The sequence below is a fragment of the Carassius auratus genome, chromosome 19 (genome assembly GCF_003368295.1).
Source record: "Carassius auratus strain Wakin chromosome 19, ASM336829v1, whole genome shotgun sequence".
Lineage (NCBI taxonomy): Eukaryota > Metazoa > Chordata > Actinopteri > Cypriniformes > Cyprinidae > Carassius > Carassius auratus.
This window is the reverse complement of record NC_039261.1, coordinates 26,407,850-26,422,766: the sequence shown is the minus strand read 5'-3', so window position 1 is coordinate 26,422,766 and position 14,917 is coordinate 26,407,850. Positions and strand designations below refer to the sequence as shown.

General features: G+C 35.7%; 1 pseudogene; it reads right to left on the bottom strand.

Moving 5' to 3' along the window:
- Positions 1-2,119: 2,119 nt before the first annotated feature.
- Positions 2,120-10,653, bottom strand: LOC113120010 (E3 ubiquitin-protein ligase RNF115-like; annotated as a pseudogene).
- Positions 10,654-14,917: the final 4,264 nt, after the last annotated feature.

Below are 14,917 nucleotides of genomic sequence, written 5' to 3'. Positions count from 1 at the left end.
GAATAAATAAATTAATTCGCACCAAAAATGGACGATCTCATTTAGACCTGCCGCTTGATATTAGAAGATTGAAGTTGATGTTGACTTAACTGGATTCCTGTAAAAGGACATGATGAAACTCATCCAATTAAAAAAGTATTGGGAAAATGTTGGGAACATGAGTCAGACAAGTTTAGAAGTTTTGGAAGGATAGCAGAAGAAGAAGCCCAGTCGTGTGGAAGAATGCATGTAGAAATGAGCCCTGCTGTAGTAGTCAACCCATTTCACCTGGCTTACTCCCTTTACCATTAGTAGGCGTTATATGACAAAAATAGAGTAATAGTGAAAGATGTTATGGTTAAACTCTATCTAGAACAAAAATACAACTCCACAATCAAAATGTTCTGATGGTTCCAAAGATCACCAAGACGGGACGAGCATCAGCAGCTGTATATGTCCCAACTTATCAAATCAAAATTGGTAATAAAAGAGTTTCTGATCAAGTAGTAGTAAGAGAGTTGTCAGATGGATGGAGGACACTCGGCCAGTGAATGCGCTGATGTGTTCAGATTCATTCTCTTATGCTTTATTTGGTCTTATCAGTGGAAGGTCTTCAAGACAAGACATTTTGTATGAGATTATTTTATTTATGTATTATTAAGATCTGTTTCCTGTTGTCTCCAGCAAACGTGCGAGTGCAAAACAGGCGCTGAAATTATGACATATAGAAATTATTGTTCCACTAAGCAAAGAAGAAATTAAGGCTAATGTTAGAACGGAAATAGAAATGAGATGGCAAGAAGTTTGGAAAAAAGGAGAGAGGAAGACTTTTTTTTCCATATTCAAAATCAAGTTGGGGTTGAAAGAGTTAATTTGGGTAGTAGAAGTGAAGAGAAGATACAATTATTACAAGAATTTGCATTGGTCATACTGCTTTACATTTTTTGCTATATAAAATGAATAAGCATGATCCTGGGAACTCTAGAATTACCAGAAACAGTAGAGCATACACTATTAGATTGTTCTGCTTATGATATTGAAAGAGGATCCCTATTGGAAGAATTAAAAGAATATTGAAAATATTACACTTAAAACTCTTTTGAATAATAGCTTGAATCAATATATATCATAAAATATATAATGCTTTAATTCCATACTTCCAAAAGTACATTTGTTTAACAGGATTTAGAAGGGTTTTTTTTTATTACAAATATTCTTTTTTTATTATTTTATTATTATTATTGCATCAATGGTCCATACTCCAGTCCAATAGGTGGCGGGAAAGCACCTATCATTTGTTTGCCAACCGCCATAGAACTCCAAAAGAAGAAGAACGTTCTCATTGCACAACATCCTTGTTTTGTCACTTGTAAAATATTTGATTTATTTTGTGTCTTTGGATGAAAACATACTTTTGTGGGGCGGATACAAATTAAGCTAAACACTTTTAAACAAAATGCAGTATTTATTTGCCTTCCTATTTGCAATAAGACGTTTGATATTTAATTGCTAAAGAACGTTCATTCCCAAACCTGAAAGGGGGTCGTGTTGTCGTGGGCTCGTGGCAGTGTTTACCCACAGTGAAATATCGAGACTCCCGTGGGAACCGGAGCCGTGAGGCGGCTTGTGTAACTGTACGAGTGAGCACTCAGCAGAATCCATTCATTATCAGAGCAGCAACGAATCCTTCTCGTTCACTTTAAGGCCCGTTCACATTCAGAGCGATATATAACTATAATTTTAATAACCGTTCTGTGTGAAGAGGGAAGCCCATACCACAATTATAATGGACATTTCTGCAATCTTGAAAACAGTTGTGGGGGTTATCATTTTGTGGAACTGAGATACATTTTTCTAGAATTCTTCGAAGAATAGAAAGTTAAAAATAACATAATTTATTTGAAATAGAAATCGAATTCAATTTTATTTGTATAGCGCTTTTTACAATACAAAGCAACTTTACAGAAAATTACGTTTTCACAATATATATTAGCAGCTATTAGTTTGTGCGCATTTGACAGGATTTTTCAGAAAAATTAATACAAGACGTAGTCATCCAGACGATGAACAGCAAGAAATATTTTGTAAACACTATACATTTATTTACTGTCTCTTTTGATCAGTTGAATAAACCCTTGATGAATAAAAAGTAATTAATCCCACACAAGGCTTAAAAAAGTATTTGTAATTTTGAAATTAAATATAATGTAAAATAAATGTGTTTATCTAAATTACACAGTTTTGTCTCTCTTTTTTTTATCATCATCGAAACCCCCATATAGTTCACACGCTCTGATCCCTAAAACTCAGATTAATGATGAGTCTTAATAACAAATAAAAATATGTATTGTTTGAGAGTGCAATTTGTAACAGCTTGGCCTATGTTTTTTCTTGTAAACTTTTGACCTTTATCTGTGTGATAAGTGTGGTATAAAATTCAAAATGACATTGAAATTATGAGTGGTGCTGTGTCTCAATATTAAAATATATAGTCAAGGAACCCTGAGGATTAGCACCAAAAAAACTTCTTAACCTGTGAATACAATAAATATGATTATTTTTCTATCTTTGCACAAGAAACCACAAAAAAGCAACACATACAAGAGCAATGTCAAACAGAAAACACTAGTGCAAACCATCAACCCAAAACATGTACAGTAGAACAGATGGAACTTGAGGAGGTATCTAAATCTTTGCATTTCTATGATGAAGGCATGTGCGGAGCAGATGTCATCCATTGACAGGTAAGGGAAAGTGAACTGTGCACTTACTTCATTGTGAGGTATTGAAACAAGAGCTCTGAAGAAACTATAGGGTAAACGTGTGCCATGCCATTAAATATGCATATGCAACTTGAACTGCATCCCCTGAGACATCTGTATCATCTATCTCAGTACTCGTGAGCTCCAGTCCTGCGGCCCACCTGAGAGATGCTGTTTGTTCAGGTTGGACTGTAAACATCACTGGTAGAATTTTGGGTGCAACTATACTTTGCAAAAACACAATTAACAGATTTAAATGCTAATCAGACCGATACTGACTGAAAGAGCCTCAATTAAAATGTCTTTTGAAATAGAAGGCACTCTTTTTAGGGGCTCTGTGAAGCACTGATGTACAGGGCTGTGGTGCTTCTCTCTGTCCTGGATTGATCAGAATAACACACACACACATATATATGTTAATATATATGAATAACATTCTTTCCAGAATAAGGCAAAGGAGACTAAAGAGTCTCAAGTGTGTTACGTTCCTCTACATTCGGCGCTGAGGGATTTGCCCCTGGAGGTCCTGTCTGTGGCTGGAAACCTCGGTCTTCAACATCTAGACTTTTCCGGCAGACAGGGCAGGTGTCATGCTATTAACATAAAACAGTACAAATGAGGACAGAAGAGTAAGTATCTTATTTCTTAATGTACACTGCTATTAAAAAATTTGGGGGATCTTTAAAAAAAAAAAAAAACTTTTATTCAGCCTGAAACATATTAAAATTATCAAAAATGACTGTAAAGATATTTATAATGTTACCAAACAAATTGAATTACAGATAAATGTTCTCTTTAAATTTCTGTTCATCGAAGAATCATGAAAAGACTCAAATATTAAGCATAGTGATGGTGGTGAAAATTCAGCTTTGCCATCACAGGAATAAATTACATTTTAAATTACATTAAAATAGAAAACAGTTATTTTAGAATGTAATAATAGTAAAAAATATTCCGTGTTTTTTTTTTTTTTTTTTTTTTTTTTAACAAAAAGTGCAGCCTTGGTGATCAACTGACATTTTTCTTTTTTTCCAAAAGCGTGATAAAATCTTACCGACCCCAAATTTCTGAATTACATGACATATGGTTTTCAAATATCATTAACATCTAAACACGTTTCAGACCTGCCACCTCAAATTCATGTTTGAGTATGACTCTGTAAAAATGTTTTAGAGAGAAGACGGTAAAGTCTGTTCGAGTAATGTTGACCACAAAGTTAATTGCGCTCATAAATCGAAACCTGACATGTTAAAAACCCACTGGAAATTCCCGAGGGTGAATTGGTGTTTGGGTTGGTCTTCAAATTGACGTCACAACTGACCAGCTATATGGGCTTTAATTAGTCCATTAGAGTAAGGCTGTTTGTCCTCTGTCCACTAGAGGTCCTTCCAAACATTTTGCTTTTGAGTTAAATACAGTATAACCAACGATTATAAATGGCCAGGCTACCACTATTTATAACAAGCAGCACTAAATTAAGCCTTATCCTGTTAAAAACCAGCACTAAGGTCATTTTATGAGACTCATACCAGGGTACAATACAGTTGCTGTGAAAGTAGTGCAGACAGGACAGCTGTCGGACAGATTCCCCTTCAGAGTACTCCTCTCTGCACACAGGGCATTCCAGCCGGCATGCTGTGAGAGAGAAACGTAGAAAAAAATTTGCATTGTGCACAAGAAAAACTGAGAGAGCAATTGTCAAGTGCTACTTGTACCGTGAAACAGAACCTTGAAAATTAAAGGAATAGACCACCCAAAAAAACAAAAATGGATCTGTGTAATTTTAAAAGCAGTGCATTGTGTATATCCCATATCTATATCAAATATTACCGTAGACTCATATTTTCCCCTTGTATTACTGAGTGATGAGCTATAAATCAGTTTGTTCATTCGGTTACATATTTCTTAAAGGGACAGACCACCCTAATATCAAAATTCTGTCATCATTTACTTAATCTAATGTTGCTGCAACTTGTATAGCTTTCTTCATTCTGCTGAACACAAAAAGAAGATACTTTAAAGAATGTTGGTTTCGGCTCCCATTGAGTTCTATTGTAATTACATATATTAGAAGTCAATGGGAACTGAAACCGCTTGGTTATCTTTAGAATATCTTCATTTATGTTCCACAGAACAAATAAAGTCATAAAGGTTTGGAACAACATGAGGTTGAGTAAATGACAGAATTTTTATTTTTAGGTGATTTTTTTTTTTTGCAACTGAATCAACAAACGATTTGTAGCTCAGCAATAAATAACATGAGGGGAAAAATGTGAGTCTCTGGAAACAGTTGATATAAATATGGCTTCTACACAATGCACTGCTTTCAGAATCGTACATATTCATCATGTTTTAACACTTTCCAGCTCACCCTCTGCATACTTAATACAATGGTCTGCCAGGAAAGCAAGACAAATGCTTCCTGGAGGTGACCAGAAATATGTGAACAACCGTGTTTTGCTTTTATAGCACTTAAAATGAAGTGTGCATGGTGACTCAGAGGATTATGGGAACTTACCAGCCTGTTCTGAAGAGATGCTAACGGTGGGTAGAGATGATATCATCTCCTTCTCAGCAGGAGGGGGGCCGGGATTTTCAGACTGACCAAGCAACTGGAAGAGAAAGAAAAAAATCTGCAGTGCTTGATAAGGATGGTATTTCTAATGCTTCTTTCATTTTAGCAATAAAGGTCTATTATGTGTTTGGGGACAAATTTGAGAGCCAACAGGCAAAATACTGTGAAGACCAAAAAGGTTGAGGACATGAGTCATATCAGCAGATTGTCACTGATGTCAGTGTGACTCACCTGTGTGATGACCACATCTAAACCTCCTTGTCCCCAAGCATGATCTCCAGGGTTCGAGTGCAGCGTGCTAGACCTGAGCAGCAGGTTACTGATAAATCAATGGATGGATTTGTAGGCATCATCTTGACATATGCAAATGAATGTGTTTGTAGGACAAAAAGGCACATTGAGGTAATGGTTTGATATGAATATTGTTTAAGCCCAGCCAAATCCAAAATGTGTTTGTTTGTTTGATTGATTGATTAAAAGGAATAATATTTCAGGAACATATTGTACCTAAAAGTATACAGTAAATAACAAAACATACCATGAGGAGGTTTGAGAACCTGTACTGTCCGAATTGGAAAACAGACCAGCCAGGAACTTCTGGACAATCCTTCATTAAAGAAACAAAGACAGCAATGTTGCATTAATAATAATAAAAAATAAAGGAATACATTCTACAAAAGAAAGATAAAGAGACATGAACATCTATCTGCACAAATTTAAAAAAGCATTAATGACTGATTAATATTTTATTATTATTTTAAATATACCATTCAAAATTTTTGGGTGGGTAAGATTTTTGAAAACGTAATTTAAGGGTTCATTCATTTGATCAAAAATAAAATAACTTTTCTATTTTTATATATAGTATATATCATCTTCAGTGTGTCACAGAACCTATTTCTTCTTATTATCAATTTCAAAAACACTTTTGCTGCTTAATATGAATTGTGTAAAAGATGATTCGTTTTTGGACCAGATACATTACCAGGGATTGCCTGGCTAATACAAACATAAAAACATTTTGAGGAATATTTAGGTCTCCTTTCTCATCATATTTGCAGGGTTCTTAAAATAGTCAAGACTGATTATTTTTATTATTATTATTATTGTTGTTGTTGTTTGTATAACAATTAGTGCTGTCAAAATTAGCGCGTTAACGCATTCGATTAATTTGAAATATTTAACGCGTTAAAAAAAAAAAACGCAATTAACGCGGTTGCAGTTTTTTTTATTTCCAGTTGTGGCCTATGTGTGTTCAACGTGCAAAGAAATATGGATAAGACCAAGGAAGGACTTTTAGACGGAAAGTTTCAGTATAAACCTCTGCCGGATTACTCTTCAGTCTGCCACAAGAAACATTACTCTTCATTTAGTCTGCCACAAGAAACAGCAACATTAAAATCATGAACTCAAATGTCATTGTTTAAAAAACAAAAAAACAATGACTGTAACAGTGCGTAAATCAGACCTTTCTGTAACGCTAACGTTAATAAGCTTAAACGAAAATAAAGAAATAATTGTGTAGCGGAGTATTTTTTGTACACAGTGCCGCGAACTGTCAATCACTCCTGTACGCGTGCATCACTGTCCTCCTCAGCTGCAGCAACTTGCGCTCTCTCTCTTCATCAAGCTTTAACACAAAAAGGGGACAAAAATATCATATTGTCTTTGTGCATAGGCTATAGATTAATTAGATAAATGAATATCTAAATTTGTGCCTTGCCGTCTACGGTATTTTTTTAGAACTTAGAAAAAAGATGCTGCAGCCAATGAACAGCCAGCGGGGGCTGCAGGACGACTCAACCTCCGCAGACAGTTTTTAATGTTTATCAGACAATAAATACTCAAGATTTTGCTTTAGTATAACTCACAACGAGTTTCACACACCTTCTCCGGCCACGTTGAGTTGTTGACACTTAACAGTGGGAAAAGCGACACATGCGCTATTCACTTGTATAACTTAAGGGTGAATGGGTAATGTAGTTTCTGCTCTCGGTTGGATGAATTAGGAAGCTTGCATTGTGAAGGGCGCTCTGAAAATCGGCAAAAAGATTAAAACCTCTATTAAAACAGATGTCCAAATGAGCGTAACGGTACGCTACAAGCACGTTCAGGGCGCACGGAGAGGTGGCGGTACGCTCAAGAGCTATATTTGGAAGTGGCGGTACTGAGTACCAGTGCGTACCGGCCCACTTAAAGCACTGGCAATGACTATACTTTGGAATTTTTTTGCAGTCCACTTAGAATTCAACATGGAAATCATTTTTGTTTTTTATTGGCATTGATTGTTTTGAAATTCAAATGGTACTTACATGCCTGTGTTTTTATTTCTGTAATAAATATGGCTTTCAAGTCAACAGTTAATTTGGAGGATATTGATGGTTTATTGCAGGTATGTTGTTTACATGAGAAAATCTGTGTTACAAGTTAAACAAAAATTCCAATAAACAATCATATTTTGAATTTAAATAGTTTCTTTGTCTTGAGTTTACATTAATTATTTACATTTACATATCCAAAAAGTTTCAGTCTTTTAATTGCGATTAATCGCGATTAATCGCGATTAATTTTAAAAAATTGTGCGATTAATTAGTTAATTTTTTTTTAATCGATTGACAGCACTAATAACAATATACATTTCTAAATTGTATTATAATTTTAAAAAAATTCAAATTAGTCAAGTAAAATCCCAATACAAAAAAAAAAACCTGGATATACTAATTATATTATGAGTGTTGCAACAGTAAACTGTCAACAGGTACTCTCAGTAGAAGAAAACATATATATTTATCAATAATTCATTTGCATGTTGGAACTGAATGTCAAATGTTAAATACAGATATTCCTTCTTTCAGAACTCTTAGTAAACAGCAGCTGTAACAAGTGGCCATACACATCCCTCCACAGCCTGACCCTGAGCCTGTCTAAAGTTACGCTGCTGGCTGTTTTGTTGAGGGAGGAGCGTAGGCTCTGCACAGTCGGACAACGTCTCCACGGATGCCACAGGTCCCTCTGTCCCAGGGGCAGGACCACCAACTGCTGCCTCGACCCCTGAGCGGCTGCGGAGCGCATCTGTGAGGAGGGATCGGAGAGGAGCGCTGAACGTTCCATGCAGAGCAGCTGCCACAACTAATGGAAAAGGAAAAGACAAAAGGCTCATAGAGAAACAAAACCATGACTGACCCCACTTAAGGAATCCTTTCCATTTATATACTCTACGCATATTGTAATAACAAATAACACATTTTAAAGTAAAAAAACTGATAATATTAGAGGTATTTAGTATATTATAGTTTTTATAAATGTTTTGAATTAGATTTAAATGTTATTATTATTTATTTATTTTCCACTTTTTATTAAGTAATTATTTTGCTTTGGCAAGGCTTAAACATCTTTAAAAAAATCCAAAAACATAATAAAAAAAGAAGCTTCTAATGGATTTAGTTAATGATATAAATATGATGATCAATTATGGGAACATCATGGAAAAAAAAATATATACCTCTGTGAACTGTGAAGCCATGTCATCAGTGCCTACAGCAGCATTACCATCTCGACTCTGAAGAAGACTAATGAATCATGTTTTACTCATTGTAAATGATGAACATCATAATTACAAAGGATATATATTATCTAAGTTGAGTAAACAGAGATGTATGGAATTACAGTAATAAAAAAAACTTTTGGTCTTGATCATTATTTACTGACATAAAAGCAAAACTTACTTCGAGTTCTCGGACACCTCTTCAATGAAGCCAGATTTACATCTTGGACAAACATATTCCTGGTCAAACACACATTATTACAGCACAATAGATGTAAAATAGTAAATCTATAATGTTTTCTAGATTATCATCGATCAGATTCCAGTCCTAAACCAACTGCCTTTAAATTCTGATGTTGATTTCTTTTTTATATATAGATAAATATGGGCTTATTATGCGTTCGCCCTAATGAAAAAATTTATACTACAATGTTTTTGAAATGCATTTATTTCATGCTAAGTGTACTACAAATGCATTTACATATTTCTGCACTTAATAATAATACCCTGCAGTTGTACTTCTAGTATACTAAACTGGTATACTTCAAGTCTGCTAAACGGGAACAACTAATTGTGTATTTAATGCACTTGAATTGTGTGGAAGGAGTGCTGGGGCCCGTTCTTCGTACGTTGCTTATTACATCCAAAATCAAATGACACATCAAAGATTATATCTGAAAAAATTGTATCGTTGCATCCCTAGACTGCATTAAAATGCCATCAATAAGAAACAAATGTGTTCTTTGTCCGTAACATATGCCTGCCCATACCATAACCCACGGTGACATCAGCAAACCAACCCACACGAAATCATACACGCTGTCTGCCATCTGCCCTGTACAGTGAAAACTGGTATTCATCCGTGAAGAGAACACCTCTCCAAAGTGACAGACGCCATTAAATTTGAACATTTGCGGTCGTGAGGCCGGTTGGATGTACTGCCAAATTCTCTGAAACGCCTTTGGAAACGGCTTATGGTAGAGAAATGAACATTCAATCCACGGGAAACAGCTCTGGTGACATTCCTGCAGCCAGCATGCCAATTGCACGATCACTCAAAACTTGCGACATCTGTGGCATTGTGCTGTGTGATAAAACTGCACATTTTAGAGTGGCCTCTAAAATTTGCGAACGATATTTGAGAGAAACAGGCCTTTTGCATACACAGAATAAGTCTTAGATATTCAAGTTCAGCTCATGAAAAATGGGGGCAAAAACAAAAGAGTTTCATTTATAATTTTGTTCAGTGTGTGTGTATGTATATATATATATATATATATATATATACATATATATACATATATATATTAATTATTACTAAATGACATGCAAGCATCCACCTTTATGTCAGAAAACCTGTCCAGGACCTGCTGACCTGCCAGTCAGTGTACTGTACAGTGTACTGTGTGTGTTTCTACTTCCAGAGGGCTGCAGACGGTGGAGGCTGTGCTAAATTTGGCATCAACTTGGATACCAAATTCCTTGCAACCATGGCAGTAACACTAATCACACACTTAAAACGTTTAGTTACGTGAACTACATTCCCTTAGTCCTACACCAAATCACATGAACTCATGCAATACTGAAAGTTATCACTTTAAGAGGAAAAAATTAAGTGGCGTTGAGGCGTATCACAGGACAAGCACACAGAACGCATGGATTTTCATTAACTAAGTGCTGCTGTGAACTTACAGGCAGTTTGGGGTCGATTTCTCTTCTACAGCAGTGACAGAAGAACCGCTGTCGTGGAGCAGCAGCGGTGGTCTCCGCCATCTTCACTCACTAACAGCTTCGGTAGAACACCGCGTCCCACTCGGAAAGAAGCGTCGGTTGACATGGAGACGCGTTGTTTCGATCAGCATGAAGGTAAAATGAAGTAAAAAGATTCGCATATGCAGGGTAATATGAAACTGCAGCTTCATGCTAAAGCAAAATAAATATGATCTGCATGCTTCTGACTTCCATTTTTCCACAATTAGAAATAGAAATGTAGAAATAGCGTAATGATGTGCAGATCAAGATGTTCATGGCGAATAAAGTGTCATCCTTTCATCATAAAATTCCCCTTTCACTCAGCGCCTGTAAAGTGGAGCAGGACAACATTCCACCAGAGTCCTTGTTTAAGACTCTCATCAACAAAGTTTTTTTTTTTTTTAAGTAGATAAATATAACGTGTGCACAAGTGAAAACAACAGTTTAAAGAAATGCAAAACGGATTGACTAATTTGCGAACCCCATACTGACTCATGATTCGCAAACCGCTACGAACTCCCGAACTGATTCAAATGATTTGCGATCACCAAACTGACTCAAATGATTCGCGATCCCGCTACGAACTCCCGAACTGACTCAAATGATTCGCGATCCCGCTCCAACTCCCAAACTGGAGTCAGATGACTCAAATGATTCGCGATCCCGGTACGAACTCCCGAACTGCTTCAAATGATTTGCGATCCCCAAACTGACTCAAGTGATTCGCGATCCCGCTACGAACTCCCGAACTGATTCAAATGATTCGCGATCTCCAAATTGACTCATATGATTCGCGATCCCGCTCCGAATTCCCGAACTGACTTGCGATCCCGCTACGAACTCCCGAACTGACTCAAATGATTCGCGAACCCGCTACGAACTCCCGAACTGACTCAAATGATTCGCGAACCCGCTACAAACTCCCGAACTGACTCAAATGATTTGCGATCCAATACACATAACGCTATAAAAGTGTGCACATCCAGAGAAATAAACAGCAGATGTTCATGTTAACAACTTCTTTAACTTGAGCAAACGCTGCTAATACACATAGATTTGTTAATAAAGTAAATAAAACGAAAACATGAATGTTTTAATGCTACTGAATAAAATAAACGATCCACTCGAAAATCTCTGCTCATCATGACAGGACCTGGATCAGTGAGCTGCGTCTTGGGCCGACGACATCACTTCCATGGAGGCATGTTGTACACGCCCCCGTCCATTGACTCCGCCCCCACGTCAAAACAGTGCCACAAAGAGAGACATGAAGAAAAGTGAAGCGCAAAGGAAAAATGGTATCGCAAGCTCAAACTAGACTGACACGCAAAATAAAAGCAGCGTTGCAAATAAATTAATAGATATGAACATGGAAAAATATATTGCAAAATCATTGCTTTTGCGCTGTTTCATTTGTTTTGCAATTGTTAATTTTTGTTTGCAAAAAGCAAATGTATTTTCCTCAATACTTTAAATAAAATGTTTTAAATTAGTTTTTGTTTTTATTGTTTTTGTATATTTTAAACAAGGTAAATCTTTCTGATTTATTAAAATAAAAAGTCACATACATGGATTTTTCTGGGCTAAGCCCCGGATCTCCACTCACCCTAGAACCACCCATGGACTGCATAGATATAAGCTGTATGTGTAAGACTGTTGCAAATGTCGAAATGACTTGTGCATGTGGTTCAAAAAGTTGACAAAATAAACCATACAGCTCCATCTTTCTTTTCTTTGTGCAGCCCCGCCCCATCCCTACTCTGATTGGTTCGATAATCTTTCATAGACACACATGATAGGAAATGTGTGCATTTTCCTCCCACAACCCGCTTGTCTGTAAATAGAATGCTTTATTTAAAATGTTTACTGAGTTTGGTATTTTTAAAACACGTTAAGCATTTTCCTTTTAGGCTAATGGTTTTCTATAGGAGGAAAATGCTTAACACGTAATTAAATGCATTGCCTTCTTATTCTGGACTCATCTGCTTGTCTGTGAATAGAATGCTTTATTAACTCAGGTGTACTGAGTTTGGTCTTTTAAAAACATAATTAATCTGTCTGAATCTGAATCTGACTGATCCTCCCACTGTGGATAATACAAAATTTTAATTTTAATTTTTACTTAATGTAGTGGGTTGTTCATCTGTTAGCCTAAAGATCAGCTTAATTTAGCAAAACAATATAATAATGATAAAATAATATTGGGTGTTTAAATCATGCAATCTAAATGATCCCCCTTACCAAACCCCATCCCTAAACCTAACGTCACTATGACGTCAACCAATCAAGTATCATGGTCTAAAAACACCCTGATCTGGTAACTCCCATTACTTTCCAGCAGAGACCTATACTTGAGTGTGAGGGGGAAGAGGAGTCCACCTTCTTCTTCTAGCCAATCAAATGAGCCTCTGGCTGACCATTACTCTTATCTGACTGCTTCAAAATAAACACATTATATGCCAAGACATTAATCTTTGTTTAGATCAGGATCATTCTTGCTGCCGGAATGGTACTTTTAACATATACATAAAAAAAAAAATCTTAATTAAAACATGCTCCTTTCATAAGCTGTGTTCCTTTCGGCTAGACTCCAATGTGCATACACTGAATTGTGGAGCTGGTGTTAACATTATTTGATTTGGCTTTACATTGAATATGAAATTTGCTTACACCATTGAGCTGATGTTTAACTTTATAATGAAAATTATGTTATGTGACAATGCTCAACACTATGGTATCAGAGTGCTATACTTTTAAAACCTTTTTACTATGACATTAAAAATGAATGAATTTTTCAATTTTTCAGGTTTCTGTTTATGTTATTTAACACTGATTACTTTCATGTGACTGATCAAGCTATTATATGAAGCAAGAATGAGTGACAAAATGCTTTTTTTGTGTCCAGATTTGACTAATTCAAAAACTTTGTTAAATCTGTCTTTAATAATGTCTAAATATATTTCCAAATTCAAAGAACTAATTAGGTGGAAATCCAAAGTTCCCAGCCACTATAAGGTACACATAGCCATGTTTATATAGAGAGAGCTAAACAGCCATCTAGTGGCTACGTGATAGTATAACAGATGATAAATGGCGAGTAAATTAGAGATAAATATTTTAATAAATATTTTTGTAATATTTTGTAAAATCCCCTGTAATTAAATGTTAAATAAAAATATATTACTGTTGGCTCTATTATTATTAATTTATTATTGCTTTTTAAAAAATATTCATGTATTATGCTAGTGCAGATACTAGTAACTAGACCTTCTTTAAGTATCATGAAAATTACAATATAATATTACAATAAACTAATATTTAGCCTGTTGATGAGGAGAGGGAAACTACACAGCTCAAAATTTAGTATAAACACATAGTCTATTGGTACACAACTTATAAAATATCATGTTTTAATTAAGTTGTTATTTATTTTTTATTTATTTTACTGTATGTGTACATTAAAAATACCATTCTGGCAGCAAGAAGTATCATGAACTAAAAGAAGATTAAAGGTGCTGTAAGGAACTTTTGTAAAAAAAAATATTTTTTACATATTTATTAAACCTGTCATTATGTCCTGACAGTAGAATATGAGACAGATAATCTGTGAAAAAAATCAAGCTCCTCTGGCTCCTCCCAGTGTCCTATTGCCATTTGCAGAAACTCCATTGCTCCCGGTAAAAAATAACCAATCAGAGCTGCGGTCCGTAACTTTGTTTGTGTTCAAAATGTAGAAAAATTCATATAATAAGCGAGTACACCATGAATCCATTTTCCAAACCGTGTTTTTGGCTTGTCCTGAATCACTAGAGTGCACCTATAATAAGTGTTTATATTCGGACTATTTTAGATTGCTTGGCTTATGATGTGTTTAGTGATCAAATAAGATAAGAGTAAATGGAGAGTCAGCGAGAGGCTCATTTGATTGGCTACAAGAAGGTGGTGGACCCGCCCTGCCGCACATGCTTGCAAAACTTAGTGAGAGAATCATGCCAAAATTGTAAGCGCTGAGAAAAAAAACATAACTTTTGGGGGTTTTTTTTACACATAGAGATCCGTTATGCAGTTTGATAAACCGTTGTTTTTGCTTGCAAATCACTGTTCACAGACTTGCAGTGCAAAAACATGGCAAAAGTGTAAGTGTGGAAGGACCTAGGACCTTGGTTTCCAAATGAAATACAAAACTTGCTCTCATCTGAAAAGAGGACTTTGGAGTGGACCACTGGGCAACAGTCCAGCTGTTGTTTTCCTTATCCCAGGTAAGACGCATCAGATGTTGTCTGTGGATCAAGAGTGGATTAACAA